The sequence below is a fragment of the Sinohyriopsis cumingii genome, unplaced genomic scaffold (genome assembly GCF_028554795.1).
Source record: "Sinohyriopsis cumingii isolate HCF-2022 unplaced genomic scaffold, ASM2855479v2 utg000957l, whole genome shotgun sequence".
Classification (NCBI taxonomy): Eukaryota; Metazoa; Mollusca; class Bivalvia; order Unionida; family Unionidae; genus Sinohyriopsis; species Sinohyriopsis cumingii.
In genome coordinates this window covers 1,302,501-1,315,090 of record NW_028315947.1, presented here as the reverse complement: position 1 = coordinate 1,315,090, position 12,590 = coordinate 1,302,501, and positions in this window count along the sequence as shown.

Genomic DNA, 12,590 nt, shown 5'->3' with positions numbered 1-12,590 from the left:
CAACAACATAAAATCTATAGAAATACATTTTAACTGTGTCACAAGAACTCATAGAAAGGCGTGCATTTTTTGTATTAATGTACACTACAGAGCGTACAAAGTTCTGAATTGAAAAACAAGCATTCTCAACGATTATCCAAAAGGCAAAAACTGTAACATTTATTGATTCATTTGTTAAGTTAATTATTTATTTCCAGTGTGTATGATTCTGGTTACTCACACCTGTGTATATTCTCGGTACTAAGTTCGTTAATTTTCCTTTCCCGTAAACTAAAACCATTTAAACGCTGTAACCATATGATGCAATTGATATGTATGTAAGGGTGGTTTATTTGGTCACATAATACAAGTCGTACGTCCTTAAAGCAGGCTTATTCAGTTGTGTATGCATCCATATTATCTATCCTGTGTACGAGACGAGTATTTTTATCAGTGCCCTTGACAGAGGCCGGTGAGACTGACTAAACGGCTGTGGGATTGTTAATGTGTTGATATACAAGTACTGATATTAATGTATTTATCCGTGACCTTGACAAAGGTCGGTGAGACAGCGACTAAATAAATGGCTGTGGGATTGTTGTTGTGTGTATGATACAGGTACTGACATTATCGTATTTATCAGTGCCCGTCAACAAGGATGGTAAAAGGTTATTAATGCACGGTGGGGATTAATGGGGTAATGAGAACAATGAAACTGTTATTGCACTATTATAAAAATTTTCAAAATTTGTTCCTATTTAAAATCACTAAACAAATGCCAATGAACTGAGGGAATTATTGAGGTAACGAGAATAACGAAACTAGTATGATTAATGCGGCATTATTTATACCATAAATAAATACCCACCACTAAAAGAACAAACAAAATAAAACCAACTGAAAATATAACGTGTGTGTGTGTGTGTGTGTGTGTATGTGTGTGTGTGTGATTAGGATTTTAACGTAGCTTTAACAATTTTTGAGTCATATTGCTACGATGTCTGCAGTGTGGCAGTTTATAGTGATGTCTAGCACTGGGGCATCATGCTGCAGACATGCATGATGTCCCCCCCCAGTCACATTATCCAGACACCAGGCCGACCAGTCCTAACATTAACCTCTTAATGGTGAGCGTCTGATTCGGCCGGGGTTCGAGTCAACCCACGATCTCCGGCTTCCGAGGCGGACGCTCTAACCACTAACCACTATGCCACCGGAGCGGTCGAAAATATAACTTAAAATCAAGTTTCCTTTTTTCACGATCATTTGGAAAATAACATTTCGTAACTTTTTATAGTATATGTTCCTTTACTATAATGTAGACTAACACACACGTAATGACCCTTAAATTGTTTGCACAAAGGAAGAGCCATATCATCATTGCCACCAGTAACATCTGAAATGGGATGATTTCACCTTTTTCACTTCTTTTAGATATGGAATCGCAGTGGATTATTGGTCTGCGTGCTGGACGCATGACCATAAGGGTGCAGGTTTGAAATCCTAGCATCGGTTCATATCTGGGCAATCTGTCGCGGTGTGTCGTTGAGTAAGGTATTTTACTTTAATTATTATTAAGCTACTTGTGTCACTTTGCCGTCAAGCACCAAACCAAATAAAATATAATACTTGTTGTCTTACAATCGGATACTCTACTGTATGTAAGGAATACTTGTTGTCTTACAATCGGATACTCTACTGTATGCAAGGAATATTTGATTCCATAAAATGATAAACTCTTCTGTAAATAAGGAATACTTGTTGTCTTACAATCGGATACTCTACTGTATGTAAGGAATACTTGTTGTCTTACAATCGGATACTCCACTTTATGTAATGAATACTTGTTGTCTTACAATCGGATACTCTACTGTATGCAAGGAATATTTGATTCCATAAAATGATAAACTCTTCTGTAAATAAGGAATACTTGTTGTCTTACAATCGGATACTCTACTGTATGTAAGGAATACTTGTTGTCTTACAAACGGATACTCTACTTTATGTAATGAATACTTGTTGTCTTACAATCGGATACTCTACTGTATGTAAGGAATACTTGTTGTCTTACAATCAGATCCTCTACTGTATGTAAGGAATACTTGTTGTCTTACAATCAGATCCTCTACTGTATGTAAGGAATATTTGATACCATACAACGATAAACTCTTCTGTAAATAAGGAATACTTGTTGTCTTACAACCGGATACTCTGCTGTATGTAATTAATACTTGTTGTCTTACAATCAGATCCTCTACTGTATGAAAGGAATACGTGTTGTCTTACAATCAGATCCTCTACTGTATGTATGGAATACTTGTCTTACAATCGGGTATTCTGCTGTATGTAATGAATTCTTGTTGTCTTACAATCAGATACTCTACTGTATGTAAGGAATACGTGTTGTCTTACAATCGGATACTCCACTGTATGTAAGGAAGACGTGTTGTCTTACAATCAGATCCTCTACTGTATGTAAGGAATACTTGTTGTCTTACAATCGGATACTCTATTGTAAAGAAGGAATACGTGTTGTCTTACAATCAGATCCTCTACTGTATGTAAGGAATACTTGTCTTACAATCGGATACTCTACTGTATGTAAGAAATACTTGTTGTCTTACCATCGGATACTTATACTGTATGTATTGAATACTTGTCTTACAATCGAATACTTTAATGTATGTAAGGAATGCTTGTCTTACAATCAGATAATCTACATTATGTATGGAATAATTGTTGTCTTACCATCGGATGCTCTTCTGTAAATAAGGAATACTTGTTGTCTTACAATTGGAAACTCTTCTGTAAATAAGGAATACTTGCTGTCTTACAATCAGATACTCTACAGTATGTACGGAATACTTGTTGTCTTACCATCGCTTATTATGATTAAAGATTATTTCCTGAGGTGACATTTATAGCACTTTAAAGTCTTCAGTCTGTTTGACTATCTCTCCACTTGTCTGTCCATATGTATGTCCGTTAGTCAACCATCATACTTACTTCCCTTACACTATTGGTCATGATCACGCGAATTTGGTATTTTATTTTGCCAATTCGTTGATTTAGTATTAAAAGTAAAATATTGTTGGGTTCTCACCTTAGGGCTTTCCAAAACGGGCAAAAGTTCACATGTTCCAAATTATTCACTGCAAATAGGATTGGCTGTTGGGTAACCTATAACCTTTTTTGACCTTCCAACCACCATTTTGTTTCTCAAAGAAAACTATCTTGCGTAGAGTTAACAAACATTACCCAAGCATCCTTAGTGTTTTTAGAAAGAACGGCATTTCATCAAAACAGTCCTAACAGTCCTAATTAGATTAGATTATTCCAGTATATAAATTAGTATATTCTGTTTTAAAATAACATCGAAATTTTTAACATTGTGAATATTATGAACAATACTATTTATCTGAGATAAAAATCTTCAAGATCGTTAATGATTTCCTCATATCAAAATATTTATTTATTGAAACGTGTAATTCCCAATTATAAACACTCCCTTACCATAATATGAAAAGAAATATGCTTGTAATATTACCAAAGTCATAATATATGTGTAATTTTGTAAGGTCATACGCACCTAATGTTATAAAGTCAAAATATATGTGCCATTTTGCAAAGGTCATAATACGTGTTTAAGTATATAAAAGTCAAATATGTGTGTCAGTTTACGAAGGTCAGGATATACACATCTTCACCAACACCACTAACAGATCCAAGATAGTAATATCGTAATTTGAAATCCTTTAACAAAGCTCACATAGCGAAGCAAGGCATATTCCTACGCATGTAAAGCGCAGAACAAGGCACTCCTTTCAACTGATCGATCTGGATTCTCTTGATGACATTGCATCCCACCAGTATCAGCTTAATAACTGTCTTTAATGTTTATGACGTTCAGTAACCTTCTATCCTAGCAACCAGGACAAACGGAGGCGGAAAGCATTTGGATCTCTTCCACACGTTAGCAACCCATACGCGTTGCATTCAACACATATATACTGCAATACACATGTAAATAAACGTGCGCACAATGTCGACAACGTGGTCACAAAATTGTAGACTGCTTCACTATTTGATTCCTAATTGTGACGACGCATATGGTTGGGATGGGGTGGGATGCTCCCAATATTTTATTTAAACTATTTTAGAAGTCCCACCCAGGCTCTATTTTGCTGGAAGTTAAATTAGTGAAAGATAGATGTAAAGCTCCAAGACCCCAGTCAGTAATGCCGGCGTTTAGACGGTTAAATATACAAACAATTTAAAATACAATGAATAACAATTTAATTAAAATTCAATAATCAAATGACTTAAATTTCCAATTGCACTCCTTCCGCTCGACCCTTTAATGAGCGTATTGCATTACTTGATTAGCAGTGTGAGATTGATTTCCACCTGTCCTTATATTTCTACTCATCTGTTGTATCCTTTCTCTCTCTTATTTCTCCCAATTCCTTCTCCTCTTCCTCGACTTTCTCTAGACTCCTTCTCCTCCTCCTCCCCATTAGGGGCCCCGAGTGGCCGAGTGGTCTAAAGCGCTCTCCGTTACGGATCACTGCCATCTTACCTCTGTCTGCATGGGTTCGAGTCTAGGATTCGGCCAATGTGGGTATGTGAGAAAGTTTGCCAGTAGCTTCTCGTGGGACGGTGGTTCTTCCCGGGGTTTTCCCGGGTTCTTCCTCCTCCATTAATACTGGCCGCCATACATAGCCTATCGTGTGCTGAAAAATGGCGTTAAACCCCACAACAACAACAACAACAACAACTTCTCCTCCTCCTCCACTTTCTCCCCCACGATTACACTTCTGTTGACTTTGACTGTCTCAGCGACAGTTTCAGTTCCGTCTGCAACTCTTGAAGACTTGGGACCCAATGGAACCGGAAATTGTGTCCCCTGAAAAGCTTCCTGTGAAAACACAAAGACGGTACAATTTTTCCCCCTAGCCTTCTCATCTCACACTACACACAGCCTATCATCATATAACGGCTTTTAAATGTCTTCGGTCACGCATTCGTTCACATCGAGATACCCATATGTTCTTGTATGGTAAAACATACGTCATAATATAGCACGGTATCAATTATTTCTTATACATACATCAATAAATTCCGTCACATCAGTACATAGTCCTAATCCCGTATACTAAGCAATATCACAATAATCAGATGTATTTATTTACCTTACAACTCATACAAGTAAGCAAATATTCAAATACCCATACTCTGATATATGCATACGTCCATAGCAACTAATCTTACTTACTTCAACCGTGTTTCCAAATTCACAATTCAAGCATGTGTAAGTACTAACATAACGCATTAATAAATGATTGGTTTACTACGGAGTAACTTAACAGCGAATTACAAAATTAATTCTGACCACAAGCTAACAATTTACATAATTCCGCCTCGCATCTAATAATTCTCTACGTAAGGCTCAATCCCATTTCTTAAATAAGCAGGCAAATGAAAAACTAGAAAAGTAGTTCTACATACTAAACAATCCTATTAATTAAGTGTAGATACTATAGATAATTACAATTATGATGCCGTAATATTCTGCAAAAAATGAGCAAATACATTTTTGAATTCGAAGCTTTGTCTTTCCTTAGAATCTACCTCTAGGTTCTGCCGCCAGATTACGAGTGGCTTCTTTCTCGGAGTAAACCCTATTGATCTGCCTTCCGTCTAGGCGAATATTAAATTACTCTTACGATTTCGGAAGGTATCATTCGGGTCTGAATTGTAATCACGCACACTATCTCAATTTTGATTGGATATCGCTGTGGGGCGATCCAATCAAACTAAGCGGACAATGTCCCTCTCGGTGTTTGTCAACGTGGGGACGGATAAGAATACGCCCCGTTTACCCCGTGGGCTTTCATTTTGATCCTTAAATTTAACCTTTAACATATAGGTGTGATAACGGCAAGCCTTTGTTAAATAACGCGACCGGTCGACTTTGCTGACTCAAGTTTCCGGTCTCTGGCTGGTCATTGTAACCTCGCGTAAGAGTTCAACACTAACCCCGCGGCAATCATTAGACATCAAACATAAGGCCGCGGTAATATTCCAAAGACAGGTAGATTATAGCTTATACATGACTTAAGCTGGGTGCTTAGCAAACCTGATCCTAATGCATGCAATTTAAAAACTATTTACCCTTTTCAACGGTAGACAATAGACCCAGAGAGGACAAGGTTTCATGAATCAGTTGTTTTGTGTCTAAAATATAGGCATGTACAGTTTCATTTGTCAGATAAAAGGAAATTAAATTCTTACATAGTTGAAAGCAAAAAATAGCAATTTCTGAAGACAACGTACAAGGTTTTCAATAAAGATAAGAGATATACGGACAAGGATTTTTATAGGCACCAAAAAGGCGAAAAACATAATAACAAAACAAATCAATACAATCGATGTTGTAAGGCTAACTTGATTTCAAACTTGATTGCAATTGTCAAAATGAAGAACTGCACATCCATATTAGGAAGACAATTTCTTCCAAATAAGTGTAAGCATGAACCACCTCAAGGTCAAATTTCTAACGTGATAAAAGATGAAGGTAACTTACGTAAAATAACAAACATATATTCAGTGGTTAGTGTGATAGACTGGCGACGAGAAGGGTTCAGGTTAGAATCTTGCCTAGACCACACATAGTCAGCAACCACCGCGCATTACTGGGCAACGCACTTGACTCCAATAGCCAGGGAACTATACAACCCTTCACGTATTGATGAGCGGTTAAAACAGATCAATGTATCTATCTGCCCATTTACTGTAAATATTGCCATTTAAGTATAACATTCTATAACATTTAGGTTTTTATTAAACAATATCCAGATATCATAGCATAACATCAAGGCCTGAAATGATTTATTTGTCGGAAAACAATAATGCAAGAGTTGGCATTCAGTTGTAGGATCAGCTAAGAGGAACTGTTCTGCTATCAAATAAAGCATGACCCTGCCCTGTTATCAAATACAGCCTAGATTTGCTTTGTTATCAAATACAGCCTAGATTTGCTTTGTTATCAAAAAAAACCCTAAACATGACTTTTTAAAATCAAATACAGGATACAGGATAGACATACTTTGTTATCAAATACAGCCCTGTCCTGTTATTTTATAAATACAGCCCTGTCCTGTAATTTAATAAATACAGTATGGCCTGTTATTTCAACCTAGTAAAGTGTTTCAGCCTGGACATGTATTACAGCCCGATCTTTAATCACAATCTGGGCGTGGATTACAGCCCGACCCTACAGTCCTGCTTTACAGCCTTGCCTTGTATTAAGGAAGCTTTATGAGAAAGTAACTCGTATGCAGGCTAACAAATCCACCAACTAAATATGCACATGATATGAATTGTACTTTGTACTAAATATGCACATTATATGAATTATACTTTGTACTAAATATGCACATGCTATGAATTGTACTTTGTACTAAATATGCACATGATATGAATTGTACTTTGTACTAAATATGCACATGATATGAATTATACTTTGTACTAAATATGCACATGATATGAATTGTACTTTGTACTAAATATGCACATGCTATGAATTGTACTTTGTACTAAATATGCACATGATGCACATGATATGAATTGTACTTTGTACTAAATATGCACATTACATGAACTGTACTTTGTACTAAATATGCTCATGCTATGAATTGTACTTTGTACTAAATATGCACATGATATGAATTGTACTTATATATCTGAAATGTAGCTTCTGGCATAGGATAAAAAAATTAGTCAAATGGTGTCCACCATAAAGTTATATGTGTGGATAACACAGTCCATTAATAATATCAATCCAGTGGTGTACATCATATAGTTCTATAGGTAACGCAGTCCATTCATAATATCAATTCAATGGTGTACATCTTACGGCTCCATTGGTAATACAATCCATGAATAATATCGATCTAGTGGTGTACATCATACAGTTCTAAAGGCAATACAGTCCAGAAATAATATCAATCCAGTGGTGTACATCATAAAGGTCTATAGGTAATACAGACCAGGAATAGTATCGACCCAGTGGTGTACACCTAGATACGATGTCATAGTCTCAACTTCTCAACTTGATTCGTTGTGGTTGAGGCTACGAACTGATCCCATATCATGTAATGGAGCAAAAAAAAAAAATCATCACTAAAGTCAGAAAAACAGTGTAGAAATCTACTACATAAGTATAATCATGTTGTGAAAGAAGTTTGGCTTATTTTGAATGTATTAAGCCCTAACACGATAAAATAAATTGGCATGGTTACACTAACCTCACCGTGTCCGCCATGACAGATAACGCATGACTCTCGCTGTGACCCCTATTCTAAGCAAGGCTTGCCAGACCATATCTGGATATTCTACGCTATGTTATTATCAATCAAGTGGCGAATAATGGCTTCTTGGTGGCATTTCAAAGTTGCCGATAAACCGTATTTACTTTTAATGCGCAGAATTTCTGACTCAAACTGCGCCATATTTTTACTACGATTTGTTTACATTTCAAAATAAGGCCTCGTTGTCCTTATATGGCACACAAACAAATTTAATCTATTAACTTTTGCATTCAAATTGATAAACAAAATGAAGGTGTAACATCCGAAATAATCAGAGAAACAATGCAGTCATTCTTTTGAAGGCACACTTTGAAACTGAAAAGCATTATAATGTACAAGACGGCATGACAAGCACTAAAACATCTATGATGGGATAACAAGTATCACAATGTACACGTGATAGCATGACACGCACTATAACATACATGATAGCATGACGGAAACTATAATAAACATGGTGACATGACAAGTATTACAATGTCATGACAATCACTATAGCGTACAAGATGGCATGACAAGCACTATAGTATACAAGATGGCATGACAGACACTTTGATGTACATGACGGGATTACAAGCACTATAATGTGATTGATTGCATGACTGGCACTATAATGTACAAGGTGGCATTACAAGCACTGAAAGGTACTAGGTGGCACGACAAGCACTGAAATGTACACGATGGCACGAAATCACTGAAATGTACATGATGGCATGACAGGCACTGTAATTTAGAAGACGGAATGAAAAGCATTATAATGTACAAGATGGCATGACAAGCACTGAAATGTACATGATGACATGACAAGCACTCAAATGTATATGATGGCACGACGAGCACTGAAATGTACATGATGGCATGACAGGTACTATAATTTAGAAGATGGCATGACAAGCCCTGAAATGAACATGATGACATGACAGACACTGAAATGAACATGATGACATGACAAGCACTGAAATGTACATGATGGCATGACAAGCACTGAAGTGTACATGATGGCATGACAGGCACTGAAAGGTACTAGGTGGCACGACAAGCACTGAAATGTACATGATGGCACAAAATCACTGAAATGTACATGATGGCACGAAATCACTGAAATGTACATGATGGCATGACAGGCACTGTAATTTAGAAGACGGAATGAAAAGCATTATAATGTACAAGATGGCATGACAAGCACTGAAATGTACATGATGACATGACAAGCACTCAAATGTATATGATGGCATGACGAGCACTGAAATGTACATGATGGCATGACAGGTACTGTAATTTAGAAGATGGCATGACAAGCCCTGAAAAGAACATGATGACATGACAAGCCCTGAAATGTACATGATGGCATGACAAACACTGAAATGTACATGATGGCATGACAGGTACTGAAATGTACATGATGGCATGACAAGCACTGAAATGTACACGATGGCATGACAAGCACTGAAATGTACGTGATGGCATGACAGGCACTGAAATGTACATGATGGCATGACAAGCACATAGATGAATAATATGATATGACAAATACTGAACATTAACCATCTGTGACAAGTTGAAGTCGAACAATAATTTTGAAGAGGAAAACGTCCGCAGGGTGGCGACATGACTAGAACATAGGCTTGTTTCTCACGGGGATTGATGAACTTTGTAAGACGAGTAGGTGGATATCATTAAATTCATTCATAACCTACATGCTAAAAGACAAAAGAAAATTTAGGTCAAGGACGCCTCAGCAATCCTGTTATCCTTGCATTACGCAAAATTTGGACTTTAGAAGCGAACATAAAACACTCAAATGGCGCGAGAAAGATCAAAGATTAATTTTTACTTTATTCGGTTTTAATTACACGAGTCTTACAGTGATCCCGTTTTATGATAACCCATTCAGCCGTCATATCGTATCTTGTCATGAGAATACAAAAACATGGCTGCGCCCTTGAAGGCTTTGGGGCGTGGAATGAAGATGACATCTCATCAGACGGAATGTGGTAAGACAGGGTTCATACAGAATTCTGAATGATAAATACAAAGACTTTGCCCAAACTTTCAAAGACCACAAACATAGATTTCCATGACCTATTTTCACTAACATTTTGTATACAAGTTATGTTATATGAGAAAACAATGAATGCAAAATACCACAATATTATTTAATGATGAAATTCAAACTATAATTAATCAAAAGAACGAATCCAGGAAAACTCGACTATATCCGAATCTAACAACCTTGGACAATTTTATTTGTGATTATGGACAGAAACTAAAATGTTTGGGTTTATTTCAATTTTCAAAGACTTTTAAAGACCTCAGGGTAATCTGATGGATTTTCCCAAACTTTCAAGGCCTTGAAAATGCTGCCTCATTTTTCCCAAACTCTCAAATACCATCAAAGACAGTAAGAACCCTGCAGGAGCCTTTTTGCGAAGTAATCCAGTCATTGGCGGTGTTTATTTTATAAAAAATATTTTAATTTTTTATTTTTTTATTTATAGAAACATACCAATCCATTATTCCCCATATATCTTCCGTATTATTTATAAGGATTTCAGAAATGAATGACTCAGGAAGTATGTACAAGGGAATATTTTAAAGCGTATAAGCTTGGTCGAGCCACCTTTGATTTCGGCATTATTTTCCGTTTAATAATATGGCGGTTAATCTGCAGAATTTCACATACGTCTGCTTTTGTCCATTGTCAGAAATGTTAATAGTGAGTAATTGAACCGGATTATGGATTGGTGATAGTCCTCTTTTCTTTCCATTACAATATTATGTGTTAGTGACATACAACAAAACTTGTCCACAAAACTGTCTGTAACGACAGAATCAAACGTGTCTCTTTGTGTACTTCTAGCATCAGTAAATATATCTATTTTCAAAAACATTCATATTTCATGATAAATCAGGAAATAAATCATGCATGTTCATTGTACATCCGCAAAATAAAAACTTTACAATTTATGGAAAAATCTGAATATGTTTCTGCCGTCATCAGGATGTTGAAAGTCTGAGTATTTCTAACCGCCTGTCTAATGATCGTTGGAAATGTTGTTTAGTTTCCTGTTTCAAACTTAGCCTTAGTCATCCGGAAATTTATAACATTTCCGGATGACATACTCGATTTGAAAGAGATTATTGAAACTGGTGAAGTTCATAGCAAACGCTAATATGTTTATAACATGGCAGATTCCTGTTGTGCTATTTAAATTGGCTTATTTTTTAATTTTTTTTATAACGCTGCAGAATCCTGTTATGTACAGGATGGCATGGCAAGCACTTTAATTCTATTTCGCTCTCATCCGGGGAATTCCCATAAAAACTGCCACTTTAAAGCCGTTGTTGAAGAAACGACACTTGACCCTAACGATTTAAAGAACTACCGCCCTGCTTCAAACCTCTCATTCATTAAAAAACATCTTAGAAAAAGTGGTTCTATCCCAACTTTTTTCTAATCTGAATTAAAATAATATTTTTAGCATTGTATAGTGTGCATTTCACCCTCGTCATACTAATGAAACCGCCATTCAGATAGTCGTTAACGACCTTCTCCTTGCGTTTGGATAGAGGAAATATCAGATCCTAACCCTCCTTGACTTGTCTGCGTTATTTAACACAATAGACCATGCTATATTTTTGGACTGTCAACATCAAGTATTTGGTATTCACGATACAGCTTTGTATGGTTCAAATCCTAAGTAGTCAACAGCACACAAATTGTGTCCGTAAATGGTAAACATTCCAGCCAAGTAGATCTATGTTTTGGTGTTACACAAGGACACTGTGATCTGATTCAAACGTGTTCTTAAAACTGACCTATTTGGACTACAAGAACAGCCTTAAAGGCTTAGTTATCCTTAATTCGTTAATTATTGTCGGCATGTGTTTGCTTTGTGATTTCAAGGTGTTTCTTTTATGTAATCTTGTCGTTGCATGTCTTTATGTATTATTTAATACAGTAAAGCGCGTAGAACTTCTAAAGATTAGGCGCTGTACGAAGTCCACATTATTATTATTATTATCATTATTATTTTTGTTGTTGCTTCAATTGGCTTATAATACTGAGTGTTATAAGTGGCTTTGATGTGTTGAATATTTAGTGTGTTAAAGACCTAATAAAGTTTCCTACTTGAAATATTCTCAGCATGTCTTTTTTTGTTTTGATGTTTTTCTGATTTCATGGTGACTTTATAGATGTTGTCCAGTGTTGTAAAGCGCTTAGAGCTTCTAAAGATT